We start from the raw sequence: 15,047 nt of genomic DNA, 5'->3' as shown, positions 1-15,047 counted from the left end.
TTGCACATGACCAGAACCAAGTGACTATATCCACAATCGCTAACATGGGGCCTGTAGTAAGAGCTGCGGCAATGGCCCTCATTTTTAATTCCTTTTAACATTTCTGCTATAGAGCACAAATTTTTCACCACATCCCCTAGAGGGCAGTATACTACTGTAGTAGTTTCATGAAAATCAACATCATTATTTGGAGATAGTAGGAACTGCAGATGCTGGAGAATCCGAGACAACAAGGTGCAGGGCTGGATGAACACAGCAGGCCAAGCAGCATCATAGGAGCAGATCTGTTGCAGTGTAAATCTTAACAGATGAACACTTAATTTTTGCAGGCCCATTATGAAATTGCCTTACACAGGTTCAATGACAACAGTCTTTACATCTGAAAGTATGGTTGTTAAATGTGTCACCAGCAAAGATAGGAAGAACATTAAGTTGTGAACAAGACATGAGGCTACAAAGGGATATAGATAGGTTATGTGAAGGGGCAAAGATCTGGGAAATTGTGTATAATGCAGTAAAATGGGAAGCTTTGGCAGGAAGAATAAAAGTACTTATCTAAATGGTAATGGACTATAGAGTTCTGAGATGAGAACTACCTGGGAGTCCTCGTGTGCAAATCTCAGAAAGTAGTTTGTTTGTACAACAGGTAACTAGGAAAGCTAACAGATCGTTATACAAAAAAAGTACTGCAGATGCTAAAACAAAACCAGAAATTGCTGGAGAAACTCAGCAAGTCTGGCAGATCCTGTGGACAGAAAGCAGAGTTAATGTTTCAACTCTAGTGACCTTTGTTCAGAACTGGAGATTTTAACATTTGTTGTGAAGGGAATTGAACATAAAAAAATCATACTTCAATTATATAGGGCATTGATGAGACTGGATCTTGCAAGCTATGTGCAGTAATTGGTCTCCTGACTTAAGGAAGGATGTAAATGCATTGGAAGCAGTTCAGAGGTTAAACTAATACCTGGAGTATGTGGGTTGTGCTATGAGGAAATGTTGAACTGGATAAGCTTGTATCTGTCAGAATTTGGAAAAATGAAGAGCCACTTAATGGAAACATATGGATCTAATGCATATAGGAAAGATGTGCCTTTTAGTGAGAGAATCTAAAATTAAGGTTCACTGTTCAAAGACAGATGATTTTTTTTCCTCATAGTTAGTCATGAGTCTTTCTCAAAAGCGGTGAAAGCAGAATCTTCGAACATTCTTAAGGCAAAGGTAGCTAGATTCCTGATAAGGTTATCCTTAGATGGAAAGTGAAGTGATCCCACCAGCCATCTTACTGAATTGTGGAACATACTAAAGGAACTGAGTTGTCTACTCCTCCTCCTATTTGGTATGCTCATATGAGGCAGTGATATAGTGGTAATGTCACTAAGCCAGTAATCCAGTGTGCCAACACGCTGCAGCCTGGGCTCAAATCCCACCACGATCAAAAATTCAATCATCATGGCATTCTTTGGATATCCAACCTTTTGGAGAGACAGGTGGGACAGCAAAGATGGTGGGGTAACACTATTAATAAAAAAATGCAATGAGAACAGTTGTAACAGATGATCCAGGCTCGGATGATGTAGAGTCCGTTTGGGTGGAGGTAGAAAAGCAGTAAGGGAAAGACTTTGGTTGGAGTAGTGCATAGATCCCCACACAATAGCCACTCTGTGGGGAAAAGCTATAAATTAACAAATAATAGCAGCATGTATAAAGAATAGAGCAATAATTATGAGTCACCTTAAACTTTATGTTAATTGGGTTAATCAAATTGGCAAGGGTAGCTGCTGCAACAACAAATTCATAGGGATAATCTCTTACAGCAATATATCATGGATCCAACCAAGGACCAGGCTATCTTGGATCTGGTAATGAGTAATGAGACAAGTTTAATAAATGACCTCTGAGTAAAAGATTCCCAAGGAAGTAGTGATCATAACACAGGATAGAATTTAATATTTAGTTTGACAGTGAAAAACTTGGATTGGAAACAACTGTGTTTTACTTAAATAAAGGGAATTACCACAAAATTTGGATAGTATTAGCTAAAGTGAACTGGGCAGCCAGATTAGCAGGAATGATAGCAAGCAAGCAGTGGCAGGTATTTAAGGAGGTAATTCATGACTCTCGGCTAAAAATATATCCCAGTACGGAGGTAAGATTCTAATAGAGAGATAAACCAACCATGACGATCCAAGGAAGTTAAAGGAGTATTCAAGTTGAAAGAAAAAGCATATAAGGAGGCTAAAGTCAGTGATAGCCCCAAAAACTGGGATGAATTCAGAATCCAGAAAAGGAGGACTAAAAGGATACTGAAGACAGAGATAATAAACTGAGGGTAAACTAGTGAGGAATATAAAAATAATAAAAGTATAAGAGCTTCTTTAAACATATAAAAGTAAGAGAAAGGTCGAAGTGGACATAGGCTCCTTAGAAAATGAACCTGGCCAGATGGGTTTTGTGGAACAAGGAAATGGGAGGGGAGTTAAACAGATATTTTGTATCAATCTTTACATGGAAGATTCTTTGAATATTCTGTTAATACTAAAGAACACAGCGAAGGAATTAAGTACCATCAACATCACAAAACAAGTATTATAAGACAAACTAATGGGGCTGAAGGCAGACAAGTCCCATGGCCTTGAGGGCTTGTATCCTAGGATTCAAAAAGAGGTAGCTACAGAGATAATGGATGCATTCATTGTAATTTTCCAAATAATCAGTGAATTCTGGAGAAGTATCAGAGGTTTGGAAAACTGCTAATGTGGCATCCCTATTCAAAAATGAAGAGAAGCAAAAAGCACGTAAGCATAGACCGATTAGCCTAACATCTGTTGTTGGAAAGGTATTGGAATCAATTATCAAGGAAGTAATAGCAGAAAATCATAATGTAATCAAGCAGAGTCAGCTTGGCTTCATGAAAGGAAAATCGTGTCTGACTACTTTATTAGAGCTTTTGAGGAAGTCCCAACCAGAGTGAATAAAGGTGAATCAGTACAGGTGTTGTATTTGAACTTCCAGATGTTCCACAACGTGCCTCACAAAAGGTTGTCATATGATAAGAACACATAGTGTGGGAGGTAGTATATTGGCATAGACAGAGAATTGGCTCATGGGTAGGAAACAGTGAGTAGAGATACCTTTTTCAGGTTGATAACTATGACCAGTGTGGTTCCACAGGGATCAGTGCTGTGACCTCAAAAGTTTACAATATATACCAATGACTTGGAGAAATTAAGAGACTGTACTGCAGCCAAATTTGCAGATGACAAAAAAATGGTGGAAAAACAATCTGTGAGAGGGATACAGTTTACAGAGAGATATTGATAGGTTATGTAAGTGGGCAAATTGAATATAATGTAGGATAATGTGATGTTGTTCATTTTGGAAAAGAGACCAAAAGATCAGAATATGATTTAAATGGAGAGAAGCTGCAACACAGAGGTACTTGAGGGTACGTACACACAAAACACAGAAAGTGAGCGCACAGGTGATCAGGAAGTCTAGTGAAATGTTGGCCCTTATTCAATATGGCTGGAGTATAAGAGAAGGGAAGTCTTACTACAACTGTACAAGGTGCTGGTCAGATCACATCTGGAGTAATGTAAGCAATTTTTTCTCCTTATTTAAGGAAAGGTATCATTTCATTGGAGCAGTTCAGAGAAGATTCACTCAGATGATCCCCAATATAGATGCATTGTCTTATGAGCAAAGATTAAACAGGTTGGGAATCTACTCACTGGAGTTTAGAAGAATGAGAGGTGAGCTTGTTGAAACAGGTAGGATTCATAAGAGGCTTGACAGATTAAATGCTGAGAGGACGTTTCCACTCATGGGAGGGTCCAGGACCAGAGGGGCATAGTCTCAGAATAAAGGGATGTGATGAGGAAGAATTTCTTCTCTCAGAAGGTTGATAGTCTTTGAAACTGCTTGTCACAGAGAACAATGGGGCAGAGTCCTTTTGTATATTTAAGACTGCGATAGATAGATTCTTGTTCTGTAGGGAAATCAAGTGTTATGGGGAAAAGGCAGGAAAGTGGCCTTGAGGGATATCAGATTAGCCATGATTTTATTGAATGGTGGAACTGGTTCCAGGCACTGAACAGCCTGCTCCTGGTCCTATTTCTAACAGTTTTAATAATGCGTAACTGCCAATGGATTCAATTCTTATTGGTCACTTTGAATGATATTAGTTCTTCAAGGTCATTGAGACACCACAGAATTCAATGTTTGTAGATAAAGAGACAACAGGTTTTTTTTTCTAAAAATATTTATTTTACATTGCAGAAAACAGAATTCGCCTTTAGTTACACTGAGCTTTCAATGTGCTTTTTTAGTCTGGGCCCATTTAAGTACAATATGCAAAACGTAATTAAAATTGAAATTCTTGCACCCTAAATCCCATCTCACAATTAGAACTTGAAAACAGGAGCAAAGTATTTAGTTTCTTGAGCCTGCTCCATTGCTCAATTAAATCATTTCTTACCTTCTCATCCATCTTAACCACATCTATCCACCTTGGTTACATCATCCTTAAAAAAAACTCAGTTTTGAGCTCTAGTCCTGGTGTTTTATATCTGCTTTTGCTTTTGGTCAACAGGGATTTTGTGCCTTGTATTACAGGATCCGTAAGGCATTCATGGGGGGTCTTTACAACTGCAGTGTTACTGTGACCTTATAAAGAAAGTATTTGCATTTGATTAGCCTTATAAAAATCATTTATAAAGTGCATTTGCACATGCTTCTATCATCTGGGGTGCAGTATCCATAACTAGCTCTATAAAATTGATCTTGTTAAATAGAATAAATATTACATATTCAATTTTGATTAACATATTGGCTCTTGTTGAGGTCCAATAGTTGCATATATCTGTATATTAACCAACAAATCCCCTTTAATATCTCTGAGAATGCTGTATTACTGCATTAGATGAACTATCCAATTAATTCTATTCCCCTGTTCTTTTCCATAACGCCGCAATGTTTTCTTCCTCCTGTTACTTATTCAATTCACTTTAGGATTTACTCCCATCACCCTTTGAGGTAGTGCATTCCAGATCACATCAACTCACTGAGTTTCCTCATGTTGCCTTTGATTAATTTTGCTGATTATCTTATATCTGTGCCCTTGGTTTTGACAGAAACAATTCATGATTTTAAACACTACTACATCACTGCACTCAAGATCAAGAACTCAGTGTGGTGGGTGGGCAGGTGGCAGAGGTAACTGGTATTTCCCCCACATTCCAACATTCTTTTCCACTGGACATTGGTGTATGAACAATGTTGAAGTTGTCTTATACTTCAATGAAGAACATTCTCTTTACCCTGTTGTGATTTACAGCAGGTAGCTATCCTCCCTCCTGTTGTGTCTCTGCAACCAAGGGAATAGAGCACACAAGACTGCTCCTGAACCACTGATGCGTCCAGCTAGATATTGAGACATATGCAGTAGCAGCTTGCTGGGGTCATCTTAGCTACTTTACCTGAACATGTCTGTGCAGTGAGACTGGATATTTAGAACTAGAATGAAATATGACTCGGTGTCTTTCTGCTGTTTTTAACCTAACATGGGTATGTTCTAATGGCATCCACAAACCAATAACTTTCTAAAGTAAGAGACAGGAGTGAAACTGAGTCATTTACTTTGCCATTATCGTATAAACACAAATATGTGTGTGTGCGTGCGCATATCTGTCATTTAATACAATAGAATCATAGAGCAATAGAGATGTACAGCCCAGAAACATACCCTTTGGTCCAACTTGTCCATGCCGACCAGATATCCTAAATTAACCTAGTTCCATTTGCTGGCATTTGGCCCATATCCCTCTAAATCCTTCCTATTCATAAACCCACCCAGAGCCTTTTATATGTTGTAATTGTACGAGCCTCCATCACTTCCTGTGGCAGCCCTTTCCATACATGCACCATTCTCTGTATGAAAAAGTCGCCTCCGAGATCCCTTTCAAATCTTTCTCCTCTCACCTTAAACATATGCCCTCTGGTTTTGGACTCCCCTACCCTGAGGAAAAGACCTTGGCTATTCACCCTATCCAAGGCCCTCATGATTGTATAAACTTCTATGAGGACACCCCTCAGCCTCTGATGCTCCAGGGAAAATAATCCCAGTCTATTCAGCCTCTCCCTATAGCTTAAACCCTACAATCCCATAAAATCTTTGTAAATCTTTTTGGAACCCTTCCAGGTTTCACAACAGGGAGACCAGAATTGAATGCAGTATTCCAAAAGTGGCCTAACCAATGTCTTGCACAGCTGCAACATGACCAACTCCTTTACTCCCAACTCCTTTACTCAATGCACTGACCAATAATGGCAAGCGTACCAAACGCCTTCTTCACCACCCTGTCAACCTGTGACTCCACTTTCAAGGAACTATGCACCTGCACTCCTCGGTCTCTTTGTTCGGCAACACTCCCCAGGACCTGTATAAGTCCTGCCCTGATTCAGCGCCTCACATTTATCTAAATTAAACTCCATCTGCCATGCCTCGGCCCATTTGCCCATCTGATCAAGGTCCCTTTGCTATAAAGATGGGATGGATTTTTCCACCAAACAGGACATGTGCCTAACTGTGTATCTGCATTTTGTTTTAAAACTGAACAATTTTACACGGCTATAACGAAGTCTATCACTCTAAATTTTACCCCCAGTTTGACGGTAATAAAGATTAAAGCCATGTAATAATTTTCAATAAATTCCAACTTCCTGGGTTGCACACTCCTGCTAATGGATCTGGCTACACTACCTACCTCTGTTTCATCTCGCATTTCTTTCCGATTCCTTCCATGATGTCTGGTCTTCGAGTCCACTTCACCTACAAAGACAGATTTTTAAATGTTATGAGATGTTATGTAGTTTTTGGTCAAGCTTCACTATCTCAACAAGCCAAACTTTTGTATTATTTAAAAAAAGATAATTTATATATCTCCCTCCGGACCATGCACATCGCCTTAAAGAATTTTCAAGCAGGATAGGTTGATGGGGTTGGACATGTTTCTGACTGGAACGGAGTTCACCTCACAAATAATACAGGTATAAAAAAATATGAATTATTCTCCTGAAAAAGCATTAATCGCTTACAGGGATCAAGAAGAATTTTACAATTATCTCCCCCCACACCACTAATACAGTGGGGCTTTTATCTACTTTTCTGCTAATCCTAGGAGATCAAATGGCTTCCAGGTGAAATGTGTCTGCATTATAATGCACAGGATTCAAAATTATATGGAAGAGATCGATGAAGCTGTAAATCTCTTGTTCACCAATTTGCATGTGTGTTTGCTATCCTGTTAGCATCTTGGCAAATCTCTCACCATTTCTTAAGCAGGATGGCCAGCTTCCTGCGCAATAATGTGTGTAATCGAAAAATAATGATTCATATTATACTGCACCTGTATGTGGGTTTTGAATTACCTTTCCACTTTTGTACTCCATACCCATATTTATATATTCTTTATGGCTTTAAAAACTAGTTCACCTACTTTTAAAGATTATGTTGTGTATGCATGCATCTGAACCCTAAAGTGTAAATGTTCTGCTGTTTTTAAAAAGTTTATAATCTAGGGTCTATTACCTATCCTGCCTCCCAAAAGTGCCAGCTCACATTTCTAAGCATTGTTTTATCCAACATGACTGCCTAAATAAACTAGTCGACACGTTCTCCATAGCTAATAATGTTACCTATTTTTGTATCATTTCTAAATTTGATATTGTAAACTCAAATGTTTACTCTAAAATGACACTTTCATTGTCATTGTTGTGCACATTGTTTAAATGTGTGATACCTTTACATGTTTTAGCACAGAATCTAACCCAAAACGAAGTCTGTGTGGTATTGACAGGCTGCTGCATAGCTGTGCACAGCACTAGTGCCCTACATAACTCAGCAGAGTTCATACGCTTAGAAGAGACCCAACACTGACACTCGATAATACCACTTTTTTTGCTTCACTTTGGAAAGTACCTCTTAATGACTGTTTTGTAATCTGTTCTTTAGCCAACCTCTAACCTGGTTGTTAAATTCTTTATAATACTCCACCTCTTAATTACTAACCAAAAGAACCTCCTTTATAGTGCTCTTTTAAGCAACTTTTGAAAATCTGCACTTTAACCAATATATTTCTCATAATACTTTAACAATATTTTCTCAGGCTGAAATTTGTTAAATACTCTTGACCTTTTTATTTATTTAAGCCCTCTCTTTCTAGGTGTAAATTTTATCTCGTCTTAGGGCACCTGTTTCAAGCATATCCAGTTTATGTGCATTTCTCATCTTCAGTACATTTGTTACATTGATAGTCCTCTGGCAAATGTACAGCTAAGAATGTATGAAAGGCTGTGATCAGAGTTTCGATTATTCTGCTGGTAAGGTGCCTCAACGTTCTCATCTGCATGCCAAAGCCCTAATCCATCTCCACTCTCTCTCTTCTATTAACATTTGCTCTTTTAATTTTTTTATTAAATGGTTCAGTTTACACCTTGTTGAACTCTATCAGTCTTTTAGTCATTTGGTAGTATAGAACTTGAATATTGCTGAAAAGAACATTTGTTAAAGCTTTTCATCTTGCACTCGTCAGGACAGCTCACGAGAATACCAATAAAGGGGAAAACCAACATTTCGACAGAGAGAGAGGAGGATAGTGTGGACTGATTGACAAGTGGATGGTGATTGGTTGAGGAGAGGCCATAGAGAATGTAGTAGTTCATTATAATTGACTATTAACTATCAGGCTATGTTTACGTTTTTAACTAGGTGAGTTGACAGCGATTGGTCAGGGATTAACCTGAGAAATGAACCAGAAAATGGCTGTCAGCTATTTTATTGAGTTCAAAAAGGTGGAGTGCGTGCACATATTCTTTCTAACAGATCCCGGTGTATTAATATTATTAGTGTCCAATACACCTGTGTCACATGGTTGTCTGACACATCTGCTCACCATGCCAGATTGATCTTGAAATAAATCAGATCAAAGCCAGTCTGCAGGTTAATGCAGGACATTACCCTGATCAGCTAATAATACTGCAGACTGCACAAACTCACGAAAGGCCTGAAAGCTCTTAGTCCTGAAAAGAGAACAGTCTACCTCATATTAAGGATAAGGCATTTCAGACGTTTGAACAACAGGTAAAGCTAGCTGTTATTTTTTAATTCACTCCTGGGACGTGGGTGCCACTGGCTGGCCAGCATTCACTGCCCATCCCTAGTTGCTCTTGAGAAGGTTGTGGTGAGGCTGCTTTCTTGAACCGCTGCAGTCCATGTCCTGTAGGAAGACCCATAACATCCGTAGCAAAGGAATTCCAGGATTTTGACCAAGCAACAGTGAAAGAGCGGTGTAATACTTCCAAGTCAGGATGGTTACTGGCTTGGAGGGGAACTTGCAGGTGGCATACCCATGTATCTGTTGGCTTTGTCCTTCTAGATAGAGGTGGTTTCGGGTTTGGAAGGTACAGTCTAAAGATCTTTGGCATACATACACACAAAGCAAACATACAACTTGGGAGGTATTTGCCACCAACAGGATGTTGCTGTCAAGCCAAGAGTATGTTCTGTCTCTCACATAAATGAATAATGTGCTCTATGAATTTCAGTGCTAGTATGATGCCAGGCCATCGTATCAAACAGCATATCTCATTGGCTGTTTGCAATAAGCAAGATACTCATTATTCCTAACCAGCCTGTGCTTGTAAAACTTTAAATACAGTGTCGAACATCAAATGTGATTCTGCAATTAGACAACATTTGCTGGATAGCCTTGAGTGTGTGAAGAATCACATTGACAACCAGTTTAGGACTGTGCCAGGCTCTCAGCGTTGAGCACCTATGTGTACTGGAAGCTACATATATTAATTTCATCGTGGGCCAAAGGGCCCGTACTGTGCTGTACTGTTCTAACATGTAAGGGCCTATTCTTTGCAGATAGTAAGCACTAAATCTGTCTCAACTCAACAAAATAGGTGACAGTCATTCACTAGTACAATTCTCAAGATAATGCCCTGACCAGTCAGTCAGGTTTAAGATTTAAATAAAGCTGGGCAGTTTACAGTCACTCAACTGCTTTGTCCATGATAATGCCTCCACCAGAATTTAGTTGTCATCCATTGTGTACTCTCCACACATACTGATAAATGTTTGTTTCCATTTTTACTCATGTTCTTGCAAATTGTCCTGATGAGTGCAAGATGAAAAACTTTGAGTGAATGCATTTTTCACATTTAACCTTCACAAAATGTAAAATTAAATCTCTGCTGTTTCCAGCGACTTGAACACAGAACAATTTTTTTACTTTGATGAAATTATAATTCACAGGTCTCACAAATGACTTCCACAGTACTGTCATTATTTGCCAGTACCATGACATGCAAACACTTAAGTAATAGATGTGCTTCACAGGGGATATTCAATGTTAGACAGTGAGGTTTACATTTTTCATGCATAAGGCAAACACTGAAAGCCTTCTACAAACTAGATGATTCCTGACTATTGGCAAAACTCAGATTTTACATAATTTTGTGTTTACGGTTTAAAACTTCAAAATTCATATTTTGATTGTTCAAGTTTTTCATCCACATTCAAGATGGTTGGGGTTGAGGTTTACAAAAAGCTTTGGAAAGTATCACAGTCAAAGTACTCTGAACAAAAAGCAAAAATAAGAATTGTAAATGCTGGGAAACAGAAAGGAAAACAAAGTCTTGACCACTGAGTAGGTCAGCCAGCATCTGTAGAGAGAACAGAGAAGTTACACTTAGGTGTGGGCTTTTCATCAAGACTGGGAAACATGAACAGAAGAACAGAAAAAGGAGAACATCATGTAGAAGGATATGCAAAGCACTAAAGTGGAAAACAGAATGTGGCTAAATTATTGAAATGACAATAACATGAGATGATAGGTAAAATAATGATAAAATCAATGAACGCCACATAAGAGATGTGGAGAAATTGTGAATACCTGGAATTCAGAGGATCAGGCAGGTCGAACCTGGAAATGGAAAATGATGGCAAATTGTAACACAGCACAGTAACTCCCTTCAAAACAAAATGAGGCTGACATCACAGGTTTAGAGTGTATATTAGTATGATCCAACATATAGTCATCAATCCAATTAATGAAGTAGCAATGCCTGTATTACTCGCTTACATCCACAATCTAGTATTCTATAATGTAAACCATTAGGTCCAAGGGACTTGTTAGCCTTAAGCTCCATTAGTTTCCATAATACCTTTTTCTCATGATAGTGTATTTATTTGTTCCCCACCTTTTGTCCCTTGAATTAGTATTTTTGAATACTATTAATGCCTTCTACCCTATTCAAATCCCCTGCCATTTCCTGGTTCCACAGTATTATATGCCTCGGCCTTCCTTTTTATATTTTTAAAGAACCTCTTATTGCCTGTTGTGATAATTCTTACCCATTTACCTCAGTTTATTTCCCCCCTCATTATTCATTTTTTGGTCATCTTTTGTTGGCTTTTTCTCAATTTACCCAATCCTTTGCTTTACTATTAACCTTTGCTACATTGAAAGAACAAAAACATACTATTTTCAACACCATTGGTTAACCTAAACATCTGCCATTGTTCAACAACCGTTTTTGTTTTGCTAAACTCCTTTCCACTCCAGCCCTCTTTCCTTTGTAATTACCCTGAAGTTTAGCACAGTTGTTTCCGACTCAAGGTTCTCATTCTCAAACTAAATGCTAAATTCTGGTAAAAACCGAAAGAATTGCAGATGCTGTGAATCAGGAACAAAAACAGAAGTTGCTGGAAGCTCAGCAGGTCTGGCAACATCTGTGAAGAAAAAAATAAGAGTTAATGTTTCAGGTCCAGAAGGATCACCGGACCCGAAACGTTAACTCTGATTTTTTTCTTCACAGATGCTGCCAGACCTGCTGAGCTTCCAGCAACTTCTGTTTTTGTTGCTAAATTCTACTGTTATGGTCACTGTTTCGGAGGGGATCTTTTCCTCCGAGATAATTTATCAAACCTGTCTCATTACACATTAGAAGATCCAAAATCACTGGTTCCTGCCTGGAACCAAAGCATATTGTTCTAGGAAACTGTCCCAAATACACTCGCTGAACTCCTCTTCTGGCTACCTCTGCCAATTTGATTTTCTTAATCAACATTAAAAAAAACCCATGATTAATATACCACTTTTTCACAACCCCAAATTGTCTCCTGAATTATTCCTGATCTACAGTATAGCTACTGTTAAGGGAGCTAATAGATGACTTCCACCAGTGTCATCTTCTCCTTGTTATTTCTGACTTCCACCTATATAGATTCTACATTTTCTGATTCAAGGTTATTTCTTACTTCTTCCATTCTGTACTAACAAAGATACACTTCCAAGATGGCCCAGTGTATTGTTGCTAGACTATTAATCTGGTAAATCAGCTAATGTTGTGGGGACCCTGGTTTGAATCCCGCTATGGCAGACGGAGGAAATTGAATTCAATAAACAAAAATCTGGAGATAGTAAGAACTGTCAATGCTGGAGTCAGAGATAACACAGTGTGGAGTTGGAGGGACACAGCAGGCCTGGCAGCATCAGAGGAGCAGGAAAGTTGATGTTTCGGGTCAGGACCATTCTTTTTCAACAAAAATCTGGGATTAAGAATCTACTGATGACTATAAAATCATTGTTGATTTTCAGAAAAACTCATCTGGTTCACTAATGTCCATCAGGGAAGGAAATCTGACATCCTAACTAATTATGATCTATATGTGACTCCAGACCCACGGCATTTTGGTCAACTCTCAACTGCCCTCTAGCAAGCCACATAGTTGTATTAATCACTACAAAGTCTCAACAAAGAAATGAAACCAAATTGACCACTTGGTATTGACCTAGACACCAGAAACGACAACAGCAAAAACAGCCCTGTCAGCCCTGCAAAGTCCTCCTTACTAACATATGGGCGCTATTGCCAAAATTGGGACAGCTGTCTCACGGACTAGTCAAGCAACAGCCTGACAAATTCATACTCACAGAATCGTACCTTACAGACAATATCTCAAACACCACCATCATTGTCCCTGGATATGTCCCGTCCCACCAACTGGAGAGACCCAGTAGAGGTGGCGAGAGTGGTATATAGTCAGGAGGGAGTTGCCCTGGGAGTCCTCAACACTGACTCTGGATGCCACGAAGTCTCATGGCATCAGATTAAACATGGGCAAGGAAACCTCAAGCTGATTACTACAAATTGTCCTCCCTCAGCTAATGAATCAGTACTGCCCAATGTTGAACAACATTTTGACGAAGCATTGAGTATGGCTAGGGCACATAATGTACTTTGGGTGGGAGGTTTTAATGTCAACCACCAAATCTACCTTGGTACCAGCACTAGTGATCAAGCCGGTGGGGTCCTCAAGGCCTCGGTCTGTGGCATGTGGTGAGGGAACTAATAAGATGGAAAAAACATACTTGACTTCATCCTCAGTAATCTACTGGCTGCAGATTAATCTGGCCATGACAGTATCGGTAAAAGTGACCACCACTGCACAGTCCTTGTGGAGACGAAGTCCCACCTACTTCTTTGAGAATACCCTTCATTGTGTTCTATGGCACCACCACTCTGCTAAATGGGACACAACTTGAACAGATCTAACAACATGAAAATGACACTGGGTCAAAATCCTGGAATTCTTTCCCTAAGGGTATTGTGGGTCTACCTACAGCACATGGATTGCAGTAGTTCAGGAAGGCAGCTCACCATCATCTTCTCAACAGCAACTAGGCAAATGCTGGCCAGCCAGCAACACCCACATACCAGAAGTGAATAAAAATAAAACTCTTTACTTCCTGCCTGTCCTTTCCAAAAACCATATACTTCTGAATATTTAGCTTTATCTCCTTGTCACCATGTTTCTGTCTGCTACAAGACCATACTCATTAACCTCTGTACTTACCAGGAGAGTAGTGAAGGAGAAACTGCAATAATTTTCTTTCTGAAATTATTTTCCGTCATTAAAATGTTCTTTAATTTTCACCTAAGATATCAAACAGTCATATGAAATGATAGCTATAATTTAATTTCTGGAATATTAAATATCAGGACAGTAAACCCAGCAGATAATTATCAAAGAGCAATACAGTGAATAGCTTAGTACGATTAATAAGACAAATACCTGATGATTTCTACATTAAGAATTAGCAATTCTAAAAATTTAAACTATGATACACAAATTGCGACTTGAATCTGCCAGTGGTCCTTTATTGGCTAAAGAAATTCACAATCAAGGCATGTTTTCTATCAAGTAATTCAAAACTATTGTAATTTTTGTAATGTTGTATTGGCTTACTTGTTATTCATTTGTTTGCTCCTACAGTTGTGCAAATGCCTCTCAAAAAACCCACGATAGTTTGTGATATGTTGGGGTATCACAGTGTAAAGATACAGTAAACATTCAGGACGCAGATTAGGAGCAATTCTTCACCCAAAATGGCGAGCCTGTGGAATTCTCCGTCATAGAAGGGGATTGAGGACAAAACACTGAATGTTTTCAAAAAGGAGTTAGATATAGCTCTTAGGGCTAAAGGGATCAAAAGGGAACGGGAAGAAAGCGGGAACAGGGTACCCAAGTTGGATGATCAGCCATGATCGTATTGAATGGCACAGCAGGCTCAAAGGGCTGATTAGCCTACTACTGCTCATATTTTCTGTGTCTATGATCCCAGCTGATCGTAATATTGCCCAAGTTAGACCCTAGAGTGAAATCTAGCTTGTTAGACCATAGGTTTTATTTTTGTAATGTTATTACCATGGTAGTCAGTCAGTGAATATATTCACAAGAGGCTGCCAAGTAAAAACAGAAAAAAAAGAGCACAAACCCATTTTACACTATAGAAGAACTAGTTGCAATAGTTTTACTACAAATATCCAGAAAAAGTAATTCAACCCTCTTACCCTCAACAACAATCAACTTGGGGGCAGCACGGTGGCTCAGTGGTTAGCACTGCTGCCTCACAGGAACCTGGGTTCAACTCCACCCTCGGGTGACTGTCTGTGTGGAGTGTGCACATTCT

At 39.0% G+C, this 15,047-nt stretch overlaps 1 long non-coding RNA gene across 3 annotated transcripts in view; it reads right to left on the bottom strand.

Annotated features, from left to right (window-relative positions):
- Window positions 1–15,047, bottom strand: part of LOC109910782 — a 40,901-nt gene extending 25,854 nt beyond the window's left edge. Inside the window, exons 1-4 of one of the 3 annotated variants that reach the window (XR_007262627.1) lie at window positions 13,931–15,047; window positions 10,965–10,994; window positions 6,768–6,832; window positions 4,281–4,668 (exon numbers count right to left, since the gene is read on the bottom strand). This is a non-coding gene — a long non-coding RNA (uncharacterized LOC109910782). Of the gene's footprint in view, window positions 1–4,251; window positions 4,669–6,767; window positions 6,833–10,964; window positions 11,860–13,930 lie in introns of those variants that run through there. The other 2 variants (XR_002257920.2, XR_007262628.1) reach the window with 2 other exon arrangements.

This window comes from Rhincodon typus, chromosome 8 (genome assembly GCF_021869965.1).
Source record: "Rhincodon typus isolate 14 chromosome 8, sRhiTyp1.1, whole genome shotgun sequence".
Classification (NCBI taxonomy): Eukaryota; Metazoa; Chordata; class Chondrichthyes; order Orectolobiformes; family Rhincodontidae; genus Rhincodon; species Rhincodon typus.
This window is presented reverse-complemented; position numbering and strand designations above follow the sequence as displayed.